At 40.1% G+C, this 27,816-nt stretch overlaps 1 long non-coding RNA gene across 1 annotated transcript in view; it reads left to right on the top strand.

The window, feature by feature from the left end:
- Window positions 1-27,816, top strand: part of LOC111870267 — a 455,388-nt gene that overhangs the window by 259,355 nt on the left and 168,217 nt on the right. The window lies entirely within an intron of this gene.

The raw sequence follows: 27,816 nt of genomic DNA on the forward strand, positions 1-27,816 counted from the left end.
CACTGATCTGTCACGGGTCTGGGATTAGAGCAAGGAAGTTACATTATCTTAAATCGACCATGGAGCTTAGCAACTTAACTCACTCAGATATGCTTATCAGTATTCTGTATTTTCCACCTCATGTTTTATTTGGTGTTCCATAATCGCCCCCGATGTAAATAAGCTGCTAAACTGTGATCTTTTTTTTCGTAATATTGAAACATTATAACTGAAGAGAGAGATGTTACTAGGTTACAGCACAGTAAACACCTAGTCAGCATGGCAACAGCTACGCATGCAACAATAGAAGTGCTGTTGGAAGTGCTGTATTCTATTTGGTCCACTCCGAGTCAATATAACTAGAGGCAGCTCGGAAGAAGATTTTGTAATCATGTAAAATATCTCGTGGTAATCTTCGATAAGAGGATTACATGGAGACTGAACATAGAAATAATTAAATCCAAGGTCTTTAGAAAATTTATTAGAATTTACTCCTTATTTGAAAGTGAGCGTTTAAGCACCAACATTAAATTAACCCTTCATAAAACACTGATTATATCAGTAATGACTTATGCTTGCCCGTCTGGGAATTAGCGGCAGGCAACTACATCTTAAAATTGCAACGCCTGCGCCACATAACTGTAAATTTTCGAAGGTTCACTTCGGCCCGTGAATTGTACACGGCTTTCACCCTTCCATATTCAAATAATTATACAAATGAATTATGCAGGCAACAAGCAGAAGTCGAGCAAAATTATGAGAATGAACGTTTTTGTGGTATAGGTCAAGATGAAGCCAGACATGGAAAATATGAGAGGTTTAAACTTGGTGGCGGTCAAAGTTATGACCTTTCAGATATCTAAGCTAACGTTGTAACATGAGATATGTAAGATAGACATGATCTGCTTTGCAAAGCCTGGAAGGAGAAGAATTGTATATAGTGTAGGAAGAAGAATTTTCAATAACATGTTGTATGTGCGATACATACACTTAACAAGAGGTCAAGCACATTTATAAGAGACAAACCCACCCTCTCGTCAGAGCGGATGTTAAACAAGGACTGTAACCGCAAGGGTTGAGTTGCAAACAAAACTTTGGTCTTGAGCCTGAAGGGGTTTGGCGCCAAGATGAAACGATTGGCGGTAAACCGCCAGCTGTAAAGTAGCTCTGACTCTGCGATTTGGTTGTGACAGAGACGGCAGTCAGCAAGGATAGGAGCTGTGGAACGCGGAAGGGGAGGAATATGCAGTTTTGTGGGATCCCCAAGCAGGCAGCTCATAGTGAAGACACAGCAGAATGAGAAGATTTAGTGTGTGCGACAGTAGTTGGAATGTTCGTTAATCGGCGATAGCGTTATAATTACCTGCAGTGGCGAGTTATATGTTTTCAGTAAATCCAATTACCAATGTAAACCCCGTGTGTAGACACTAAAGCCATAATAATAATTTTAATAATGATGTTAAATTATAACGATTGAATTGTGCTTCTCAGGCTTTGGCTGCTGGAGATTTATGTATCTCTTCGACTTTTAGAAGGTTATCCAAAGTTTCGACAAACTTTTCAGTTGCCATCTTCAGCTTTAATGACTATTGTAGGGGTTCCAGCAGTTAATGTGTAGCTCTTGCTTTAGGCATGTGTTAGATAGCACGTCACTTCTCTCTGCTTATCTATCCACGGCTTCACCTCAAACAAGAGGTTAACAAATTCTGTCAAAGTCGCTCCCAGAATACCAATTGCAGTGTTTGCCAAAACGTTGACAAACACTTGACATTCGATGCCACCCAGTTCCGGCAGCTGAAGATATGTTGGTCTCTTTATGGCATTGTGATGCCGCAATATAATTAGTTACTGCTACTAATAATAAATATAGGTGTTAGGCATACGTTACCTGAATGTATCACAAAGGAAAGAACCCGAAATTACATAAATTCGTCAGAACCCACTGCATATGTCAGAAAATTCATCAGAGGCACATAAATTATGAGTCGATATTTCATGTTATTTCTGTGCATTCGTGCATACTTTATGCTTTTTTTTTATTGCTAGTGGGGTGGGACTAAGTCACTTGTACTGCGGCCACTTCTGGCCTATTGTACCAGCCCCAGATGATAGGTGAGGGTGATTGTGGAGCAATTGGTGGAATGAAGATTGGCAGGGGAAACCGAAGTACTCGGAGAAGACCTGCCCCAGCGCCACTTTGTCCATCACAAATCCCACTTGACCAGATCCGGGATCGAACCCGGGCCGCCGTGATGGGAAGCCAGCGACTAACTGCTTGAGCTATGGCGCTACTTTATGCTTTACTTATACAGTTAAGCCATAGCCTTGCTACTGTGAGTATAACTGAAAAGATGACTTCGCTTCTCTGAGCCTGAAAGAAATTTCATAATGTCATCAATTTTGAGATGATGAAAGAAGAGAATTGATAAATTAACATGGGTTATCCTTAATAAGAGGCGACTAGTGCTGAGTAAGTTGGAACAGCATACCGGAGAAAGTTATCAGTTGACAGCTCCAACCCTTTGGAATGAATACGTGTAATAAATGGTTATAAAATCATGTCGCTACGCTGCTCTTTATAATTATATTGTAGCGTCCTGTTGCACACGGCTTATTGTTCATAAAATGTCACTAGTTCACCATCTTACGTGCAATGTGTCCTAAAACTTATTTAAAAGTGTCTTACACATAACGCGTCTTTTAAACTTCATTTAAAAGTTCCTGTACATTGCACTACATGTAAGATTTGAGGTTTTCACGGCGGTGGCTATGAAGAAAGCCGTCTTCTGGGATGTTGCGCCGTGTAGATATTATGTAACCGACGTTTCGGAGGAACGTATCGCCTCCATCTTCACGGTAGAAGATAAAAGAAGAAAATCCGCGAGCGAGGAACCAGCGTGAGCAGGTCCTGACAGATTACCCTGAAAATGGAGGCGATATGTTCCTCCGAAACGTCGGTTAACGCAATACCTACACGGCGCTACATCCCAGAAGACGGTTTTCTTCATTGCACTACATGTTTCGACCGACATCTGTCATCATCGGGTGTTCAGTTGTTTTTTGTGTCACTGGTTCATCGCGTTATGTGCAGCGTGTCCCTTAAAAGGACAGGGGAGATGTAGTAACCATTTCAGTGAATCCAGTCACGCAGTGCGTTTCCTGTGGTAACATGTAGGTAAAGAAAACATTGATTCGATTAATGAACATGGACATTCAGGTGTGTATAAGGTTATGGGACCACAAGATACGCGCAGATATTTGATTCTTAGACCATACGAACGATATTCGCTTTCGTAAATTTTGTATACTCGTCAAATGTAAAAATTTATAAGGTCAAGGGCAAACGAAGGAAACTGGCAACCGCAACGCAACTGCAGTTTCCGAGAACTGTTAGTAGACTGAGTTGAACACTTGGAATTTAAAGAGCAGCGAAAACTGAGGAAACGGCAAAGCGATTACAGCTCAACTCGTTAAATAATAAGAAACTCAACTCATAAGCAACTAATCAGGTCAGTCTTCACACAGTTGCGTTGCAGCGTAATTTCATGGCTTCAGCTGTTTTAACGTGCTTCTCTGTTTCATTTGTTCCTTTAGATGGCACAAAAGGTTGATGATGCTGCTAATTTTGTTTTTGTGCAGTTAATTGAACAAGAGCCTGGCACACATGACAAGAGTCACGCAGACTACGCTAGGTGGGACACAATAGTACTGGGTTTTTGAAGTTTTTCCATCGTCCGGTATTCTAGAGACTAGAAAACACGACGTTTCGGAAACTGGATCTGTTTCCGTCCTCAGGCGAGGGTCCAGTGATTGAGGTTCACTCTTTCTAAGGGACCCGACTGAGTAGGTGTCTTCTCCTTTCATATGAGGACGGAAATAGATCCAGGTTCCGAAACGTCTTGTTTTCTAGTCTCTAGAATACCGGAAGTTGGGAAAAAGTCTAAAAACTCAGTAATTCTAACGAAAAAAAAATAGATTTGGCTTGGGAAAAATTTCTCATGAGATGAAGGAATCTGGATCTTATTAAGTTCTTTCGAAAAAATCTAAGACTCTGAGTTTAAATTATCTTGGAAGAACGGATGTACCCAATGTTTTATTTTCCCCTTTCCTCTCTTCTTAGGCCGTGTCAATCATTGCAGAGAAGAAGCGCATGAAATAAAAAAAAAAAAGTTAATCACGCATTAAGTGTGACGAACACACACACTTGAGACGATGTGAGCAGCCAATCAAACATAAGTTTCCCCAGTGTGTGCCTGCTAATCTGGAAACCAGACGCTTGCTTCAAATCGGTGACGTTTATTGGAAGTTGCGGTTGCGTTGCAGTTGCCAGTCTCTTTCGGGGTGCTCTCGCCCTAAATATACTACAACCTTACAACAAGAAAGTTAGTTAGCAATAATATAGCAATGAGATATCTTGGAAGCGGGGGAAGCGGGGGAAGTTAAGGAGTAACATACCAATCGTGACGGTATCACTCCCCCTTCCCCCCACTCATCTCGAAAGCCTCAATACACGAGGAACCTCTGTCTGGTGTGAGGCATGCGGCGTCTTCGAATTTAATCAAAATAAAAATACCGCGACAAATATTAGAGAATTTCCTCTATTATGTTTAATGGTAATTTTTTCATTGTTTCTCTTTTTCCCTTTCTGCGCATAGGCTTACAGACAGACATGCATATATGGCGAATCTTAAATCCTCATTTTTTTAAATTTTAGTTCCGAAATTACCAATACATATAAACAGCTGTTTCTCGTTCAAGAGGATGTAAAATAATCCTCCTTATCATCAGTGACATAAATATTACTTGAACACACTTTCAACTCGTCAAAATTCTTCATTATGTTAATTTTAAACTTTTGTAATATTTATGAAGGAAGTTTTATTCCTGTGAATTAATTTCATAAGTTCTTGTTGCGATAAAAATTCAACAGTTTATTCTTAAGTGAGCTTATGTCTGTTGAGCCAAAATTTACAGAAGATAAAACTGAATTTACGGTTGTTAATATTTGCTGACATTAATGATTTATATGGGTAAGCTTATACTCGCATGCCTCCAGTCCAATTTCTGGTACCTAATTCTGTTTCACAACCTTAATGATTAGTAAGTTATATTTCCTTCGTAATTCATTCCATTTTCAAAACTAACTGAACATCGTGTACTTTTATTAAAGACAACTTTAGACTTGTAGTAAGACTAATAAATTATTCATTGATAATATTTTATATAATGTAGTTTATTTCGGAATCTGAATGTTTAACACATTTTTCCCTACAACTGCCTGTTTAAAAACTAACACAATATCACCCACTTTATTTATGTATCAAAGTATTTTATCCAGAAAATCGAATTGAGTAAATAATTAAAAGAAGAAATCAAATAATGGATGACTCAAAAATTGAATGATTGATTACACTCTATTGGAGCATATTGACTAAATATAACTGTGTACGGAAAATTCCCAACTCATAAAAGAAGCATTTGAAAGTGTTGATTTAATTACATAATTGCTGCTTTCCAAGCAGAGAAACTTGAGTAACTGAGGAATTTCTTAAGAGCTTAGATATCGGTTTTGAAACACACGCTATCTGATCCTCCAACTTAGCAGAAAGTCTGGTAGAATTTCCCTTGCTTTAGTCGTGGAACCAACGGTTCTGTGATTGCAGCCTTTGATACCACAGAGGAGAAGGACGTGTGCTCTGCACTACAAGTACACGAATGTTTGAAGGGTGAAATGAAATAGAAAGAGAAACCGTGGACAGACAGCCAAGCTGAGGGTCTGCAATTGAATATAGTTTAGTCGCTTTGCATATAATTTTCTCAGAGCTGTGATTATGAATATTACTGTGCGCTGGGATATAGTTCCGTGTAATTCGGTAAGATTTCATTGAAGTTTTGGAGGAACATACTGTCTCCTTTATCATTGCAGAAGATCGAACCGAACTACTTAGTAAAAAGAAGCTTGAGGCAATAAGAAGAAAAAATGAACGATATAGAAAACGTGTGTGAAAATATGTAACTGCAAAGCGATCACTGAATCACGGAAACATGAAGGAGATATTAATTTTTTTATAATATATAGTATATAGAGAAATGAAGAAGTGTTAATTACAGTTAGTGAGCAGAGGAATATCCTACACGAAATAAGAAAACGGAAGGCTAATTGGATTATTCATGTTTTACGCAGAAACTGCCTTCTAAGAGAAGTTATCGAAGGAAAGATAGAGGGGCGGATAGAAGTGACAAGAAGACGTAAGAAGATGCTGGATGACCTCGGGGACGGAAGAGGATACTGTCATTTGAAGGAGAAAGCTCTAGATCGCATTAAATGGAGGAATTGTTTTGGAAGAGACTGTGGACCTGTCGTCTTGACAGATTACTGATGATGATGATGATAGTATATAATCGAAATAATTTGACCATGATATGTTAATACAATTATTGACTTCTCTGACATCCAGGCTCCTGCCTCTTATTTAAAAACAATGTTTCGGAGACTGGATTCTGTCTTCAGGTGGGACCTACTATGCTGGGCCCTATCGATATACATATATCTTGTGCTGGCGTTGATGTCTGTGACAGGAGATAGGGACTAGCTCTATCGACGAAACCAGCTGAGTAGGCTTTTACCTGAGGACGGAGACGAAAATTTTTTACGTGAAAACAAAGATGGATATTGGCCAAACAATTAGTAGCTGTATATAATAACCCTTGTATTATGTAGAAGAACAATTTAATTGTGAAGTCAGTGACCCACAACAAATTTTTAGGTATCCACATGTTTCGTAATGAAACTAAACTTGATGAGGTCTACAATTTTGCCTTTTATCTACATGTTTCGTCCGCATGACGAAATTTATTGAATAGTTGCTTTGTGTATGGGATCTATTAGTCTCCAGTGACGTGTTTTTACTTCGTTTCTGCCTCAGCATCCAATATGCATGTAGTGGCCAACTTTTCCCTGGAGTAACAAATACCACAGCCATTTGTGTTCATTTAGTGGCCAGGAATTTGGAGACTTCTGTGGCGTTGCAGGTCACAGCATGAAGGCATGAAAGGCATTTATTGCAGCTAATGAATATGATGGAACAAAGTAATAGGATTATGAGCCTCTATACGAAACAGACGATATAAAGGAATGTGTACTGTTCTCTGGCAGAGTTTTAGACCGTTTCCCCTTTAATGTGTTGCTTTCTGGAAACGGTAATATGTGAATAGTTATAGGTACTGACTATACACATGACTAAAGAGAATGTACTCTAACGTACACAGTGATTACTGAAGGTTAATATATTTGTATTGTGGATTTGCTCAAAGTCTTTCTAGGAAACGGCTCGGTAAACACGTTCCAACGTGCAACAATGGAAGATGTATCTCAGTGGATGAATGTTATGGCAACATTCAGCGAACCAATGAACTCTCTGGCTAGGAATCACGTGACTTGTTTTCTGTGTTGTCCTTGCGGAGCCTATATAATAAAGACCTCTTGTACCTTAGATTAGTGCAGAGGCCAGAAATGTTTTTAGTTGAGTTCCGAGATTCCTGAGTGATTGAACAAGAAATTGCAAGTAGACTTCAGAGTAATTTGAAATTCTAGTTTCTGTGTTGAGGTCCGTTGCCAGGAGACGACTAGTGAAGACGGATAATCCTAGTGCTTGTGCAACGGTGGACTGGAAAGTGTGTAAATCAACGATAGAACTGTAATAAGTGTGATTAAAAGAACTTGTAACCAAAATGATAATAAATACAGTCATCCGATCCAGGGCCCCTTATTTTCGCCTCGCGTGCCCCCATACTCATGACAGTATGCACATTTAACGACCGATAATTCTATGTGTATTGTCCTTTCTCGCAACATAAGGGTATAACCATTGAAAATGTACTTATTTATTTTTCTCACCTGTTAATTCTAACTTTATCTCTTTATGGAATTATCATTAATTTTTGCCATTACATAGACCGCCTAATTTTTTTATTTTTAATTATTTCTGTGTCTTTCTACGTACTCGTGCTAACTTTGTAATTGGCCTCTGTGCTGTTAAGTTTGCACCTAAATAAACAAAAATTGAGTTGAATTTAATTATGCAACGTATTCCATACATTCTGAACATACACGGAATTAATTTAGATTAACATCAAATTGCTGTAGGACGTCAGCCAGAGAGACCGTAACTTCCATTCGGAAATTCTATGATATTAATGAGGTTATTGATTATTCATTAGGTGGTAACTGAGGAAACTAGTTTGTTTCACGAGATGATGTACAGCACGTCTGGCGCTGCTCCGCGGTTATTGTATCAAATATGGCCGTCAAAATGAGGATCTGGAAAACGCATTAAGTACCTTAAAACCTATGGCATGTTCGCTCTGTTAGAAATCACCAAAAAATGTTGGGCTTAAAAATATATTACTGTTTATCTAAAGCTTTCGTTTCAAACATTTTTTCGCTCCAATAAATATTTACATTTTATGATTAGGTAAATATTTATACTTTGCCCTCGGGACGGGGAGCCGGGATAGCTCAGTAGGTATAGCAACTGGCTATGGGTTGTACGACCGAGGGGTCGGAGTTCGAGTCCCGGTAGAGTCGAGAATTTTCTCTTCTCCACGTTGTCCAGACCGGGTCTGGGGTTCACCCACCCTCTTTCCAATGGGTACCGGGGGCTGTTTCTCTGGGTGTAAAGCGGCAGGTCATATCTTACGCGGTAACTGTCTTCTAAAAGAAGTTATTGAAGGAAAGATAGAGTGGCGGATAGAAGTGACCAGAAGACGAGGAAGAAGACGTAACAAGATGCTGGATGACCTTGGGGACAGAAGAGGATATTTTCATTTGAAGGAGAAAGTTCTAGATCGCATCAAGTGGAGGAACTGTTTTGGAAGAGACTGTGGACCTGTCGTCTTGACAGATTACAGATGAGTGAATGAAAGCGGCAGGAGCGTAAAGCTGACCACTCACCTCCAACTAGTGCTGCGATAAAGAAAATATGGATTTATACATCCACTCCGCATACGTCTTCATGGTGCAGTGTTTAATTTGTTGAGCACAGGGACAACTTTACCTTTTACCCTCGATATGCGTCCAGAAGAGCATGTAGGCCTCCTTCTAAGAAGTTCGTTGTTTTTTTCCGATTTCAAAGCAAATTGGAAAGTGTCAATGAAGTTTAATGCATTTTCCAGTGTAAAGTTTCAGAAAAATCAGTTCGTCGTTGTTGGAGTTGTTAAATGCTTACTGAAGTTAATAGGAAACGACAAAGCCAATAGGATTTATCTGCATTTTTTGTTGCGGACGCGTCAATAATGGAATATTTCTGTTGAGGGGAATATAAGGAATTCAAAAATACATGACATTCCGTAGAAAAATTAGGCGGAAATACCTTCTGCTTCACTTCACACATTAAGTGCAAATGTTCTCTTTCTCATGAATAAATATTTAGTCCCTCGCTTTACAACTTACAAGACAGTGGAATTTCAAAGAGAGCTATTGATACGATCAAAAATAGTTTTAGAAGAACATACAGGTCAACAAGAGAATCATTTTAACTGCCCAGGGTGTGACAACTACCTCTGCAATGATTATGTGACACTAAATATGACGGAGAGTTAAAACGAATATTAAATAACAAGTTTAAGGAAACTACGTAAAAATTCGAGGGCACGTTGTAGCGTAGTTGGTTGAAGCACTATGCTACAAGGCAGAAGTTCTGGGGTTCGATTCCCGATGAGGTCATGTTTTTTTTTCAATTTACCTAATCCTTCCAGCCACTCTATGGCCCTGGAGTCGACTCAGCCTCTAACAGATATTAATACCAGGATTCTTCCTGAAGGTAAAGTGTGGACGGCTCAAAAGGTTTACAACTTCACCGCCATCTGTTGGCCGATTGTCTAGCAATTATGAGAGCCTCTACGTCTTACAAACTTACGGGACCTCATGGCCTGTTACAGGGATAGCTTTTACTTTTAATCCAAAATTGGATGATATCCTAGCAGTTCGTACTGTATGCTGTATAGATTCACAGTCACCGCTGTGAGGACCTCATGTCCAAAGATAATAAAAGTGAAAGCCTTCCTACAGTGAAAGGATGTACAACAAAGGACGAAATATTATAACAATATTAGACAAGCATTAACAGATATTTTAAATCCAGGACAAAGTAATAACATATTAACTGAACTGAAGATATGTCTGAGTAGGGTCGTTTGTTTTTTCTGAAACAAATTCTAATTCCGTTCGAGGGGAAAGCGAAATGTGAGAAGACCGCGGAAGAGATACAGCTGAAGTTCAGAACNCAGAACATATGTTTTATAACTAATACCCGAACGTAGATGATGATTTTGGAAAATTTTAGATACTCTTCTCTATCTCGAAACTGATATTTCAGTAAAACTTTCAATTAAAAGTGACAGATAAACATTTAAACATAAATATCAACAATCATATGAACATTGTGGCCGGGGCAGCTGTTTCTGTCAGTGCGGACGGACAGTACAGCTCTGACTGCCAGATGCCGACTGCCATGTATTTTAAGTCCAGAGGCCAGAATTCACCGCGGTATTTACAAAATGAGTTGTTAGGCACAGGGTGGCATGAAGTGGCCTATACTGTGGTGTGAGGGTACACAAGGCGGTGACAGTTGACATTCGGACTCTGATTAATTGCATGCTCTTCCCAACAGGCAGCAGCACTAGCATAGCCATGCTGTCTCTGCCCGCGACATCACATGACATCGTGACCCATTGCAAGTGATGGAACCCGTTTCGTTGCAGTTTAGGCTGGTCGCACAGTGCCTACCATTCTTCCACGTCCTCTTGTTCACCTGATTGCCCACAAACTGCAGAGGTTTCGGTGGAGTGTACACGTGTTTGTGTTTTCTCCTACATCCTGTTTCCTCACTCTCCAATTCCCAAAATTCAGATGATATCTACATGAAAATATTGCCTCCTCTTTGGAGGAAAGTCTGTTAGAACTGTCACAAAACAGGGGTTGGAGAGAGAGTTGCAATTTTTTATGACTTGCGGCAAATTCGTAATCCACAGCGTACACTTATTTTTCTCAGAGTTCGAGTGAAATATGGAGTTTTCTCTGAGGAAAGAAATTAAATTTTAGTTTTTTGTATTGTGATATTATATATATATATATATATATATATATATATATATGTATATATCTGTAGATGAATATTAGTATTTCAGAGGTAGGTACTGTCTTCTTTATTGCAATCGAAGTGAATATGACTGGGGTGTGGTTGGAATATCTATGAAGGGTGAGGTTTGATGTGACCCTCTCTCGAATATCGCACAGTGTGGTTATGAAAGGTAATAAACAACACTTGCTTATGGGTACATACCTAAGAAGTGACACCCAAATTTGTATCGTTCAATCTGTCACTCTTTAACGCTCCGCATATGTTTAAATAATGTATTAATAGCCGGTTCTTATCTGTAATGAAACATCCAATATCTCAGTTACTTAGCTCACTTGTTCACTAATGCTTAACAAGATAATAAAGGCTCTCAAGTAAACTCCTCAACTGATATATGTTCGTTAATGAAAATTGTGTTAACCCATAATTATTACTGGTCTATAAACGGACAAGACTCATGTCACAAGCTCAAAATGCTAATAGTCGCTCAGCTAGTCAAGAAATTATACTTGTTCCACGAAACCCGCGAGTTCATTAACCGCTTCTCCTGAAGGACTACCTTGTCTACAAAATTAGTCCGGAAATTGTTTACTGGGCAGATAAATGTAAAGTTATCCATAAGATTAATTAATTAAGTACCATGCCATGAAGACGCATTGTGGAAGTGGCGGTACATATCCACCAAACTAAACCTCGACATTGGCTAGAGTTGACTGGTCAGTTTCACACCCTGCCGCTTGACCAACGTATAAACATCCGCCAGTACAAATTCTATAGGAGAGTAGGGCCCAGAGTAGGCCTGGACATCATGGAATACAGTACAATCTACAGTCCGTGCCCAGAATCGAACCCTTATTCGTCGTCCAGCATGTAGCCTAGTCGCTATACCGATTGAACCAACCCGGCTCCGGAAATCTTCAAGTTGAATGAAGAAATAATTTCAAAACTCTTAATAAACCTTCAGTACTGTTATCTGGATTAAGCACTGCTTGTTTATGCACCCTATAGAATCTGCTTCAGTTTTGCTGTGGAACTGGAAGTCGCCCGTACACAACAGGAAACCCGTCAGTACCCGGTGTGTCATCCAAGGACTCGTGTTTTCTAACGTCTGCCTGAGATTCAGAATAGAGCACAGTACAATGCGTTGCGATGCCATATGATGAATGTTACCATGTATGCTGTTGTATGCTGTAGCTGTAGTCTCATACCTGGCCTGCCCACAAAGCAGTTGGCTTCAGGGCGAAAGGTAAGAACTTCAATCTCCGTGCGTACGCCGACTTCTAGTTAATTGTATCCGTGGTTTTTCAACAAAAAATAAGTGTATACTTCATATATCTTTCATTTCCGTACTCATATCAATTCGTTCTTATGATCTGCCTTTAAAATGTGTTTTAATATTATACAAAGTTATCCATAGATCCCAAAGACACCTCAGGATCTTTTCTGTGTCTTTATATTTATCAAAGGTTCGGGCTTTATAAAATTGAAAGAAATATTTAGCATTTTGAAGAACTGTAGCCAGTTTTTGTTGCATATGTACCTTCTACTACAACGTCATGAAGCTCTACATTTTTCCAGCGGAGTCTGTTCTACGTGTTTAATGTAATTCTCAAAATAAACACCTATTATCTTCTTAAACAACATTAACAGAATAGTCTTCCTATCACAGAAAATAATACATTTTAATAGGAACTGAATTTTGAAGCGATATTCCGATTTCAAATGTCAAAAAAAAAAAATAACGGAGATTTTGAAGATTTCTGTTAAAACACAATGATAGCTTTACACTAGTCCCTATTACCCTATGTATTTGTCCTATGTTCTGCTGACCAGTTTTGGATCCTGAATAAACTTAGTCTCTGATCATTGAAGGACCTAGATCCTTACCATTATATCACGCGTATGCGTGACTACAGATAGGCTTTTGGTAGGAGATTGGATTTATTAACAACTTTAACACACGACTAGTGACTACATTTAATTAGAGCGCCATCGCTGATCTCCACATTTTACAAACCACTACATCACACGCTCAGCCTTCTCAGTCTCCTGTGTCTTCATCAGTCGTCCCTTGGTAACAGCTTCTAACAGATGTTCTTAAGCCTCCGCGCTTATTTCGTTGACCGCTGGCTTTCAACTGCACTGAGTATATCTTCTCTTCACAGACTCTCGTACCACTTCCGCTCTCTTCAGAATCAGGGTTATTTTACGATTGGCGATTTACCACCAATCAGTTCGTCTTTGCGACAAGCCCCTTGAGACCCACGACCAGTAATTTTATTTTCCAACTGAAAACTTGCCGTTATAGTCCTTGTGTATTACCCTCTCTGATGAGAGGATGGTCCTCGCCAGCGCAGTCATTCTCAGGTAGTAGTCTCGCGGGACTNGGGATGGTTCTATCGTTGGCAATCCCTGGCGGTCCTCGCCAGCGCAGTCATTCTCAGGTAGTAGTCTCGCGGGACTCATGACCGCACTTTACTCTCTCCGTTTCGAGACTCCCCCAAACTGGAGGGCCAAGTCCCCGCATTTATATTCCCCAAGAAGAGGGTGGCCCGGTTATACCCTCAGGCATTGGATTTCCTTTTCGTCGCCTCCTCTCTCTCTCTCGCTCCAATTGTTCTCCTTATAACATTTTGGCGGGCCGCATAGAAAACAACATTCATTGTTATATCTCAGTCGTTTCCGTGGTAACATATTTGTGTGTGAAGGCGTTACTCAGTAACGGCTGCGTATACTTGCTTAATAAGAACCTGCTGCCTAGCAGCGGATGTTGTTTCGTTGTTCGTTACGAATTCGTTACCCAGAAACGGATCTAAAACGAATTTAAGTTTTATGGAATTTATAGTTTTGCTCAAACTAAAGCCATCAAAAAAGGACCGCGCCATAACTCAAGCGGTTAGTCGCTGGCTTCCCACCGCGACAGCCCGGTTTGATCCCGGGTCTGGTGAAGTGGGATTTGCGGTGGACAAAGTGTCACTGGGGCAGGTTTTCTCCGAGTACTTCGGTTTCCCCTGCCAATCTTCATTCCAACAATTGCTCCACAATCACCCTCACTTATCATCTGGGGCTGGTACAACAGGCCAGATGTGGACGCAGTACAAAGGACTTAGTCCCACCCCACTAGCAATAAAAAAAAAGCCATCAAACTATTTAAATACCTACTAGGTATCATTTCTGTTCCATTCTTTTATATTTTCTACAATTTTCATCATTTCTTATTATAGGGCCATGTAGAAAATCGCCCGTGATAAGAAGGATGACCTCACTTACACCCACACATCTCCAGTCCTGTGATATTCCTCAAGTTGCATGCAGAGTGCGACTAGCATAACTTCTATTCCTGTCGTTTCCGCTTTGATTACAGGACACAACTTTTCAGACAAAAACCAGCTAATGGCTATACACCCTCAGACATGTACAGGATAATGTTTTATTGATTCCACTATGAACTTCATGCATATATGTATTGTTGCTTATCCATGTTGAAACCCAGTGGAAAATTGGATATCGGCTTATGAAGGCTGTTACTGTTTCACGCTAGACTGTGGTAGGATTCTACGCTCCTCTTACCAGCCGAAAAAAAAGCGTTTTAAATATTCGTGTAGGAAGCTGTAGGAAACTGGGCAGCATTATAGGCTTAAATCTCCACACATACAATATTCTGCTACACTGAAACACGTGTACATTGGCTCAACTTCGGGCTTTCAAAACTGCGATCAAGCAGCCGACGCTGTAATTCCTCGCTTGGGGATTGGGAGGTTTTTTTCTCCTCTGCTCCGGGCAGATGCTAATAGAGAGGGAAATAACTCAATGTCTAACTTTCCCACAGAAGATAAGCTAGTCGAGAAATTAGGCATCTTGTGTGGAATTTGAGTCCTTAGTACTATGAGCACAATATTCCTCTACTGATTTCTGACGTATAACATACAAATCTCTTTCCGCAAAATCACTTTTAATATTATCCCCTCGTCTACGCTTAATTTTTTTGTGACAAAGGTATTTTAAACATTTTTATCCTACCATTGTGTGCTGCATTTCCATCCTCCTTGATTTTATAACAAATAAAATATTGCGTGAACATCGCAATTTATGGAACTCTTCAAGACTCCTGTCACTTCTTCCTCGTTGGGTTCAAATATTCTTCTAAGCATCCTGTTCTCTGACATCCAGAAATCCATGGTTTCCCCTTAATGTGGGATACCAAGTTACACATACGAACATAGCAAAGAGTAAAATTGTATTTTTGAATATTTTGTATTTCCACTTTGTATTCCCCCACCCCGCTTGACCCGGTCTGGGCCTGGAAGAATCTAGTTTACAAACTCATATTATTATTATTACTATTATTATTATTATTCGGCTGTAAGAGTTGGGCCTTCAGGCCTGCTAGATCCAAGAGAATTTTTTATTCTTACATCTCCTTCTGGTTCTCCCCACGTCTCTTCTTCTTCCTCTACTATGTCCAATTATCTTACCCGATAATCATTTATCCTTCATCCCATAAAGGAAGTATTTCACGCATTCGTATTCCGTGTCCGTGATGCTCTCCAACCTACGTCTGGGTCCATCCAAGTGATCTCTTCCTTTCACGGTTCCCGAATTCAGTCTTGTACGCATTTCGTCTCCTCCTCCTTCGTGTTACAGACGCCTCTCATTTCAAACGCAACAGTTTCATGCCCATAATGAGGTAGGTCTGTTTGGTTAATATTACAAATTAGGGGTATATTCTTCACGGAGTTTTTAAACAAAAAGTTACATTTATTACACTGCTGTTATTTCAGTAGTTCCCATTCGACTGTATCAACGCCTTTAAAGTGAAAATTCCGGCATGTTGTTGTGTGCCATTCAGTGCAATTAAATTTGCGTCTCATTTAATCAGTTCTGGAATAGCAGTTGACCGCAGCAGCAGAATACTTTATACTTGCAATCTATCTTCTGGAATACCGATCACAGTGGCCGCGCGGTCTACGGCATCAACCATTTTCGCCCGCTCGAACACGGGATCGTGGGTTCGAATCCCACTAGAGGAATGGATGTTTGTGTGCGTTTATTCTGTGTGTAGGTAGCGGCCTTGTGACGGGCTGATCACTCGTCCAAGTGATTCTACACTCTGTGTACAGATTAAGAAACTGAAAAAGCGGCCAAGGTCCAACAAAGGGCTGTAGAGCCATAGTAATAGTGTAGTTGGTTGAGGCACTATGCTACAAGCCAGAAGGTCGTTGATTCAAATCCCGATGAGGTTATTAATTTTTTTTCAATTTACCTAATCCTTCCAGCCACACCATGGCCCTGGGGTTGACTCAGCCTCTAACAGAAATGAACTCCAGGAATATTCTTGGGGGTAAAGGGCGGCCGGCGCGTAGGGCTGACAACCTCTCCGCCATCTATGAGCCAATTGTCCAGAAAATGTGGGAACCTCAATATCTCACAACCCTATGGGCCTACACGGCCTGTTACAGGGATAGCTTTACCGTTTAAATTTTTAATAGTAGTACTACTACTACTACTACTACTACTACTAATAATAATAATAATATTTTCTGGAATATAACACCGCCTAGCCTGTTAAGTGACGTTTCGGAGGAATATATCGTCTCCACATTCCAGGTTGAATAGTGAACGAAGTAAGAAACCATAAGTTTCATTCAATTCAGTTGAGCCTTCATTTCAATCGAACTTTTCTTTTATTGCTAGTGGGGTGGGACTAAGTCCCTTGTACTGTGGCCACTTCTGGCCTATTGTACCAGCCCCAGATGATAGGTGAGGGTGATTGTGGAGCAATTGGTGGAATGAAGATTGGCAGGATAAACCGAAGTACTCGGAGAAAACCTACCCCAGCGCCACTTTGTCCACCACAAATCCCACTTGACAAGACCCGGATCGAACCCGGGCTGCCGCGGTGGGAAGCCAGCGACTAACCGCTTGAGCTATGGCGCGGCCCTCAATCGAACTTTAAACTAAATCTTTCTTTCGTCCGCCCGATATACATCATCGTGTGTTGTGTCCCCTGAATATGGCGCTGTACCTTCTGGTTCTCTCAAAGGAGAATAATTTCATGATGCAGTGAGCTGTTCTTGTGTTCCCAATCAGGAGCGTGCCCCGTTTAGATTGTTATAGAACGTGCTGTTCGCCTTATCAATTTCAGTTCATAGCTAAATATGAGTTCTGTACACCTTTGTACTGACGCTGTGTGACGTACAGTCAAACGCATAGGAAAGCAATGGATCCCGGGGCTCTCCGTACTAAAGTTACTTCGGGGACGCAGTTATTGTCAAGGTCTCCCATAAAGTCTAGGGAACTACCACGTTAATAAGGAAACGCCTGGAGCTGTCGGTACCGCTCGTATAGTGAATAGGTTCAAGTTATGTGTGCGAGTTGCAGCAATTACACGTCATACAGATAACTTTGTCATGAAATTATATACAGATAATACTGGTTTATACTTGTACTAAACAGGAAAGTTGCTTACAGCAAGAGAACTGTGTGTTACGGTCTGTGTTGCCTTCGTATCGTTGGGTTTTTTATTAGATTGTTAATTGCAATTTAAATGTTTTGATGATGTCATTACAACGACGGGAGAAGATACTTGAAGTATGTACAGGCATATTGGAGGATATTACTGGGCACATTTAAGAAATATGTATGAAATTAGGGATTAGATTAATCTGACTTAAGATAGAATTTAGAGGTTGGTTTAAATAAAACTCTATGTGTTTCTCGAGTGTGACGTGTCTTCCTTTTCGTACCATGACGCGTAGGAACTGAACTATTCTGGACTTCATCAGGTATATTAAAAGCAAACAAATGTGGTAAAAATTTTATTTTTAGCCTCTTTCTTTTTGTATCTAGGGTTCATGAATATGCACACCGCTTACAACAAAGCCTGAAATAGTAACTCTGTTTAAATGAGACTAAACATTATTTAATAGTAAATTCTATGTTCAACAAGAAGTTCTCATGAGCATTAATTGCCTGCTTACCTCTGATATGACATGGATCACGTAGAAAATGACGCCTCACAAAATTCTTCGCAGCCGCAGGAGCACGTTTGCAGAGCCGTTAGCTAGCAAAGATAGTGGGATACACAGTCCAGTCCAGAAAATTACTGCTGGTCTTTGTCAGCACAGTGATTCTTGGCTCCTAGTCCGAGGGGATTCACGAATATATTTACTGTCTGACAGCCTGGAAACCATCCAATTCGGCGAAACCTGTACTAAAATTGGGGATACAGAGATTCACAGACTCTTTCGATATGACACTGACCGCGTAGAAGACGACGCGTCCAATAATTCTCCAGTTGTTGCGTGTGTATTCGATTCCGCTGTAACGTTTTTACTGAGCTGCTAACAACGATAGTTAGGATACATACACAGACACGCAGAGTGATGGGAGGGATTTACGAAGTAGGCCGTAGAGATGGGCTCAGGTACCATGACATACATACCAAATTTCATTAAAATTAGTTCACACAGACAGCCATATTATCTCATCGTTCTACTTTTGTTTTCCCAAAATATGGAAAGAAGACTAAATATACGCTCCCTTCGCTCAGAATTCAGTATGCAAAACTATGGCCTGATGTAAAATTTGTGAACCTACATTTTCAATCAGCAAATTAGAAATAATCTGGATTTAGAACCGCATGAAACACAAATATCCTCTGTGAGGAGACTGCAGGTTTCATGTAAGTTACAGCAAGTGCTATAGGTGATAGCATGGAGCTGTGAAGCGTTACTGTATAAGGAAATGAAGGAAATGAAAATTTATATCATTAGTGCATGATAATTTTAATAAAAATTTGTTAGCAATTTTGTAATTGTGATCTAATGGACCTATATTCTGTTCTTTTTGTAAAGCCTGTATTATTCAAACTAACCCAGTGGTCAATGTCCGTGTTAAACAAGGTGTAATTAAGAATTTTCTAAGAATATTCTTCTAAACTGATCCCTGTCGAATGCTTAGATTTATTAAATTCATTATATACTATCCTGAATTAATTTAAGAGTTATTGGAAATTTCATATAAATTAATTGTTTAAAATTTTGTTATAAATTAATGGAAATAGTGAATACAGCCCTGATTTATTGCAAAATGCAGTTTTTGCAATAGACTTCACAGTATTTTAAAGAATAAAAACCTTAATTATTTTTTCCTCATCGAAATACTGTACGAACACATTTTTGGAATTGTTTGGTATCAGTTGTCTGTATCGCCTTCAATATTTTATCGCCCGAAATGGCGACATTAAATTAAACGCCATATAGGGACACTTCGATTTAGAAAAGGACCCTTATTGCTTCTTTCAGTAAATTCCTTGATAAATTCACAGACCTGAGCTCTTTCCAGCAAAAGATATCTTCTTGAAGAAGAATGGAATCCTACAAACACAACACTCGCTACGTTATTGTTGGAGACGCGGACCAAATATAGCGCTGAACCCCGCTGTTCAGGTTTCAGGAACTGAAGGGTTTCATTCTCTTTTGTGCACCCCGTATGAACCCAAGTTGAGCATCAGTTTCCTCTTTATGATTCTCTCTGGTTTTCTCCAGGGAATTTCAGTGACAATACAGTGTTACCGGAGAGACCATGTTCTTCCCTCCGGATCTTGTGATGGATTTGAGTGGTTACTACTTGAACTGCAAACGCGCATGTCTGTTTGCGTCTGAGGAACATTTCTCCTAGACTGGGTTACTGCCAGTTTCCATTAGCATTGCAGAGAAATATATGTAACATGGGAAGAGAGGGAGAGAAAGGAATATATGATGTAAAGTAAGAAGAAGGAAGCGAGAAAATAAGAAGAAAGAAATAAAAATATGGATATAGTAGGAAGGAGACAAAACGTAATAAAAGAAACACAGACAGAAAGGATGGTCTTTCGTTGCAACATATTACTTGCCACGTAATTCTCTAAGTGTCTTTTGTATTTCCTTCTACGCAACAAAATATACACGATGTTGCACAGCGTTGTGATTACAAAAGATGGCGATAGAGGGCTGCGTGAGCTGTTTGCAGGTAGTACCACTTCTGCCGGTAGATGACTCTGCCAACAGTAACATCCCCGTCTTCTATCATCATTTTCATGATATATGTTTATTTTGTGGCGCTTCTTGAATCCTGTATTTTTATTCCCCACCTCCCACATTCTCTACAGTCATATGTTTGCACTGAGGCTGTGCGGAGCCTCTAGTCTAGTGGGACTAGAATTGAGTTCATTATTGATGTAACTGTATATCAGCCTCATAGGCTGAGTAACATAGAAAGATGGGATTATTTCCGTGTGATGAACTGGAGACAAGGTCGAAAGAAGAGGTCGTGGTCTAATTTAGGGGACAGTCCCCACAATTTTCTGTACAGACTGGCGAAAACCAGAAAAAAGAGGCAACGAAAATAGCCAGTCTTTTGGTTTTCAGTTTAAAGCTCAATGTAAAGCAAATCTCACTCTCTATCCTCTATAGTCCTTTGGACCTTGGCCACATTTTCAGTTTCTTAATCCTATAGACAGTCTGTAGGACTCCTTGGACGGGAGATCAGCCCGCCGCAAAGCCGCTACATACAAATAGAATAAAAGCACACAGAAAACCATGCTTCGAGTAGAATTCGAAGCGGCGACCCCAATGCCCGTAGGGGCGTGGCCACTATGATCGGCAGCCATATATATTCAGCAGGACAATAATATTTATTTACATGGAGCCAAGTTCTTTTTTTAAACTCCAAACCGATTACCTGACCAAGATTTTCCCCGTATTTTGTTGAACTTGAAGTCAGTTAGCAGGGTTTTGAAATGCCCTCCACTGGTTCCGATGTCGAGTAACTTGAATCGAGACCAAACCTCAATACTCTGGTTTTGTAACAACGATTTTAAGGGAATTCCCCCATGTGATTCCTGTTTCCGGCTTGCATTCTTTTCCGATTTTCTAACGGAAATTATATACATGATTCTGACTTCTTTAGTACACGCTGCATGCTCCTCCCATCTTATTAGCGTGACATGACACCTGCAAGACGGAATAATGGAACCACAGTAGACGTCCGTTGCTAGGCAACTGCTCGGTAAACAAATTTCCGCTACAGCGCCCAACAATGGAACTATTGTTCAGAGACAGTGTTTTATGTGGGTCCGTCCCGAGGCTATATAATGAGAATTACAGGCCAACTGGGATCAGCGAGTCTCACTGGACTCTGAACCGAGAATGACTACACTGGCGAGGGCCAGCGCCAGTTGCGAACGAAAGACCCGTCCTCTCGTCAGAAAGAGCACCTCATATCAAAAAATCCGCAACTGTCTGGCAGTAATAAATATCTGGTAGTATACCCCAGATGAGTGCTTTAATCCAAGACAGACTGGCAGACTGACCTTCGGTCACAACGTAAGAATCAGACTGAAGACTTAGCTGGGATCAGAATGAGAGAGTCTCTGGAGATAGTAGTCGAATGATTGTGTAGAGATGGCAAGAAAGTAATTGGGCTCTGAATAGAAGACTTCATGTGTGCTGCAGTGACAGTGAGACTATTATATAAATCCTTTGCCAGTATATGACTAGTAAAGACTTAAGACCATTAGCGTGTAACGGTGAACTGTAAAGTGTGTAGATCAGCGATAGCGCTGTAATTGCCTTTTGTCTCGACTTGTGTCTATAAGGTGTCAATAAAGCCAATCATCCAATCCATACCACGTCTGTAGTCATTCTAAATACAAGGCATTATTCTTAATTTCATTGCCCTAGTTCTATATGTCTAAGAGTAGGCTGTTTGGGAGACTGTGACGTCGTGTGGATTGGTGTTTTTGAAGGAAATGAGAGTGGAGCGAAATCCAAATGTAATGAGAGTGACAGACATGAATCAAATTTCATGAATCACGAAATTAATTTTTCTGGTTCCTTGTGTTTATTTATTTTGTATATGATGCATATTTTAGAATGCTTGGAGCAATTACATGATCATAACATTCTCATTGAGTGCCCGAAGTAAATCAGGACCCTAAATCGTTTGAAGCCGGTCACGGTAGCTGAGCGGTCTAAGGCATGTACTGTCTTCGCTCGCTTGGAAACCGGGATCGTGGGTTCGAATCCCACTCAGGACATGGATGTTTGTGTGCGTTTTTCTGTGATTGTGTACAGATAGAGCCCTTGCGACGAGCTGATCACCCGCCCAAGGAGTCCTACCGAATGTGTAAGATCTAGAAAAACCGAAGTGAACGGAGAAGTTCATGGAGGTAGGCTTAGGCCCACTGGGGCTGTAGTGCCAAGAAAAAAAATCGTTAGGACAAAACATAATTAGTTATGTGAAAGTCATAAATTCAAGATATACAAATTAAAATGGTGCCAATTCTCACAGTTTGAGCTATAAATTTATTACCAACAGAAGCCCGAAACACAAATATTTATTTTGACAACTTACAGTGATGTACAAGGAGCCGGCATAGCTCAGTCGGTATAGCGACTGGCTACGGACTAGACGACTGAGGGGTCGGAGTTCAAGTCACGGTGGGGATAAGAATTTTCACTTCTCCAAGTGGTCCCGACCGGTACTGGGGCCCACCCAACCTCCTATCCAATGCATACCGTGGGCTCTTTCCCCGGCGGTAAAGCGGCCGCGGCATGAAGCTGACCACTCACCTCCAACTAGTGCCGAAGTCTGAAAAAGAAAGAGCTAAAACACGCTTGAAAGTAAATTTAAAAGAAACGTGACAAGTCAGGGTAATGAACTACAAAAAGTTATCTGATTATTCAGTGTGGTAATAAAGAACTGCCGGTCACGGTAGCCGAGCGGTCTAATACATGCACTGTCTTCGCTCGCTCGGAAGCCGAGATCGTGGGTTCGAATCCCACTCAGGGCATGGATGTTTGTGTGTGTTTTTCTGTGTTTGTCTACAGGTAGAGGCCTTGCGACGAGCTGATCACTCGCCCAAGGAGTCCTACCGTACGTGTAAGATCTAGTAAACCGAAGTGAAACGGAGAGTTTCATGGAGGTAGGCCTAGGCCCAAATGAGGGCTGTAGCGCCAAAGGAAAAAAATAAAGAACTAATAGGCCCAAATGAGGACTGTAGCGCCAAAGGAAAAAATAAAGAACTACTAGGCCCAAATGAGGGCTGTAACGCCAAAGGAAAAAATAAAGAACTACCCATGAGGTAACCATTTACATATAACATAGGCCAATTTGCGGCAAATGATCGTTTTAAGACAGTAATAGAACAGCAAATCGTTACTCAGAGTACATATGTGACGAAAGTATGTAGAACCCGTTGCTGTAACAGGGGCCATAATTAAAACAGCTATAGGAAGACAGAAGGGTCGCGTTGGAGTCTATTCCTACGTAATTTGACCTCACCTTTATAACACCCGAACAGTTTATTCACGTCACACACAGTATCTGTGACGGGGAGGAGGGGATGGTGCGCTGTTTGTAATGTTACTATACCCCCCAAGATTTATTGCACTTCCTTCTGCGAAGCTGAGCTAGCGCTGTGTGTTGGATCTGCCGCCGGCAGAACATAATAGCTCTTTGTCATTGCTTACTGGCACCTGTTACGTTCCCACAAGCTTCAGTTCTATTCTATCAGGGATTCCTGATGAGCGAAATTGTACCTACCTTACAATGCCAATCTTAGCATTCAAAATTCAGCCAGAAGAGCTCTCTAAAGGATGATAATTATACGCTTAATTTCTGCAGATACCAACCAAGCTGCAGAGCAGGTCTTTTTCAGCTGAAGATATGCACTCCTTTTGAAATCGTTATTAAACTGTTACCACGGTTATTGTTCTGCATGTATTTCAGACTATAATTTCAAGAAAAATTAATGTATTTTAATCATCTTACATTCCATTAAAGTAATTACAATTTTTATTTATCATGTATATTCCCGAAGAATGCTATCTTCTGGTATGTGGCGCCATGTAGATGTTGTATGAACCGACGTTTCGGTACGTACGTAAATACGAATGATACAGCACCTCACAGTGTCTTTCATTTGCTACCATGGCGCTGCGTGGAAGTTTGTAGCACGGAAGCCGATATAACAAATAAGCCTTCTTGTTGAATTCTTCACAGCTGTTATACAAACTATCTCATTGGCATCATCATCAGCAGAATGACCCTTCCTTTGGAGATGCTTCCGAATTTAGATTCTGCCGAATTTGTCCGGTTTTTACTTCTTTGGATTTCTCGAAGATATCTTTCACAGAGCCAGGTTGTCAACCTTGCGTCCAACCAACCCCAGGCGATGTCCCTGTATTTATACCCCAGGAACAGGGTGGGCACTGTCATACCTCCAGACACCGGGGGGACATTATAATTATACAGAAAATAAAACAAATTCACACAGAAGTAAGGAAGTAAAATATATTGTGGTATGACGGTTTAAAGCCGGAAAAGTGAGGTCAGAATATACGTTCATTGCTAGGCAACGACTCGATAAACACATCCCCGTGGCAACGAATACGCAAGCAACAGTCGAGTATCTTCCGTTGCTATGCAACGGCGCCGTAAGCGCACCTTCCCCAAAATAGGTTGTGTTTTATGGGTGATCGGTGCGCAGTTATTATAAAGAAGATGTCATTTGAGAAGTCGTGGTAAAGTAGAGTCGAGTTTCGAGACGTCAGCCTACCGGGATATGAGCTTGGGAGCAGAGGAATTGAATTTAGTCGAGTCTTCGGAATTGGCAGCTGCAGAATAAGGAAAAGAGAGAGAATTGTGCCGTGAAAAGAAGACTTTATATGTGATTTGAAGTGACAGTGAGACTATGATAAATCCGTTGCCAGGATAGGACTAGTGAAGCCTGAAAACCCTTTTGCATGTGTAACGGTGAATTGCAATATGTGTAGATCAGAGATAGCCCCGTATTTCCTGTAGTCCTGAGTTGTATGAATAAGGTGTCAATAAATCCAATCATCCAATCCAGGACTCGTCCTATAAGACATGCAAAACCCTTACATGTGACAGTATACAGAGAATATAAAAAAAAAATAATCTTACAGGAATTCTATTTGTATTACCGTGTCCACATGAAAGAAAACATGGTTTTACGAATTACTGATACATTTATAAATTGGTGGTCTATTCTAAAACGGCAGTAGTAGGAGAAAATTTTGACAAAAGATTGCTGTTTTCCCTCTACCAATTAATGTGAATAAACTCGAACACAAAATTATGCCAAACGAATAATTGAATGTTGATAAAAGTGCCCAGAAGATTCTTAGAAAATCTCAGCTCTAGCAAATAAAATCGGCCTATTTCGCTGATGGACGGATTATCGTACAAGCATAACAGATAGACAGAAATCACAAACAAATAGTGCAGTCATCTGTTACGTAGACTGCGGTTTGATCGGCCTGATGATGCTGCATCATTAATGAATTTGCTGAATATGTAACTTACTTACATCAATCATGAATGTTAGTTGAATCGCTCAGTGAACGTTTCGTTATGGAACATTTGTTGTACCTGTCATTTAAATTCCGTACCGTGTATAATCATTATTCATAATACCAAAATAAAAGGAGTATGAGGAGTTTATGCGAGGAAGGATGAATCCATTCTCTTGTGTGATTAATTTTAACTAATGGAATAATTACTGTGTATATGTCAACAGATACATCCGTCTGCAGTGGAAAACATTTTTTGATAAGTTTCGATTTTAACAGTATCGCAAAAAAAAATGACTGATGTATTCAATTTATGGTCATGGTGACAGACGTGTATGATAATCTATTGCTGTAACATTAGCGTTGACAGCGTCTATAGCTGTAACATTGGCGTCGAAAACATCTATAGCTGTAACATTGGCGTTGTCAACGTCTATAGGTGTAAAATTGGCGTGGAAAACGTCTATAGCTGTAACATTGGCGTTGACAATGTCTATAGCTGTAACATTGGCGTTGTCAACGTCTATTGCTGTAAAATTGGCGTCGAAAACGTGTATAGCTCTAACACTGGCTTTTTCAACGTCTGTAGCTGTAACATTAGCGTTTTTTGTCAAATATCGTTGGTTTTATTACCAAATATATGTTCGTATTTTCTCGAAATAGTATAAGACGTATTACATTTCTCCGCACATATGAGACATGTTTTCACGGTGGTAACGATTGAGACTGTGGGCCTTCTGGTTTATGATACTGTTCAGTCTTCCATGCGATGTCGTAACCCAAACGACCATAATTTAATTTCTTTAGATACGGTGACATGTAGATGCGTTGCTAGGCAACGACAGCGAAATAAGCAGTTATACAATAGCCGTTGGCAAGTAATGGCAACGCAAATAAACATGTTTCCACGGAAACAAGGGAACAGTGGAAGTGATGATTTCTACGCGGTCCGTACCTATCCAGAGAATCCAGAGAAAGGGGGACGTCCGCCGTTGGAGGCCGCTACCAAGCAACGGCTAGCGAAGGCTGTAACCGACTGAGACCTAGTGTCGTATAGTGATTTGTGAAGTGTGTAGAACAGTGACAGCACAGTCCTTACTTGTAGTTATGAGTTTAAGAGTTTAATAAATCCGATTACCAATCTAAACCCCTTCTATAATCAGTCTATCACGTGGCAGTATTATTTTACTCACTGATGCATTTAAATCATGTCAAAATAGAAAACTTTATTTTAATCTCACTGAATATTTGGCATTCGTTACAGGACAACAAAATTAGACATACAGTAATTTTTTTTGGAGAGAGGCGCTTAATCAATGGGGTTCATTAGCTTCTCCTGTTCATCTCTGTCCTTCAGTTTCTGTATATCTCATATATTCTCAATGAAATGATTTTGATTACTCTTGGATCTGAAATCCTAAATTAGCTCCTATCTCAGATAATATTTTTGAATGAAGCACATAAAGACGTTTTCAAAAGTCAGTATAACGAATTTTTACCAGAACATTGTAGTCCGTGTGTGTATGTAAGTTGACAGCTGTCTATTTCCATGGAACAGAATTAGGTCTTTGAATTTAATAGTTTCTCACGTGCTGGAGATATTCCCTGGTTATGTCTATGTCATCACCAAGCTCTCAAAAGTCCGCCATTGCATCCCGCTGTAGTCAGTTGAATTCTGCTTATATTTTGACAAATTGTTATTTCCAGATATAGTTTAAAATATTATAAAATATTATTGTTTCACCACAATACTAAGCGAAGGGTATAAATTATGACATTTATTTTTATGATTTTTTTTTCTGTCCTCATGTTCCTTGAATATTATAAGTTCGAACCAATTATTCCTTGTTCTCATATAGCGTAAATGTTTTGAAATTGTTTTTGACAGTCTGAGACGGACGTATGTACCCATACACAACAGGCATGAACTATTCTTGCCTTACATATTTAGTATCGAAACGATTGAAAGTGTTTTATTACCTAACCTAACTGGCAAATATATTGTGCCTATGAAAGTCGTTACCTTTGATATGTTTCTCAGATTATGTAATTGTTCGCAATCACATTTCGGTTATGCAGGCTGTCATGTGAAACTCGATATATCTTCGCATGCTACCAGAACTAACTTTGTGTGTTACAGTTACGTGAACAGAGATAACTTTCTGTGTTACAGTTACGTCACCGGAGCAAACTTTGTATTTTACAGTTACGTGACCAGAGCTAACTTCCTGTGTAACTTTCTGTGTTACAGTTACGTCACCGGAGCTAACTTTGTATTTTACAGTTACGCGACCAGAGCTAACTTCCTGTGTAACTTTCTATGTTACAGTTACGTCACC

This window comes from Cryptotermes secundus, unplaced genomic scaffold (genome assembly GCF_002891405.2).
Source record: "Cryptotermes secundus unplaced genomic scaffold, Csec_1.0 scaffold94, whole genome shotgun sequence".
In the NCBI taxonomy this organism is placed as follows: domain Eukaryota; kingdom Metazoa; phylum Arthropoda; class Insecta; order Blattodea; family Kalotermitidae; genus Cryptotermes; species Cryptotermes secundus.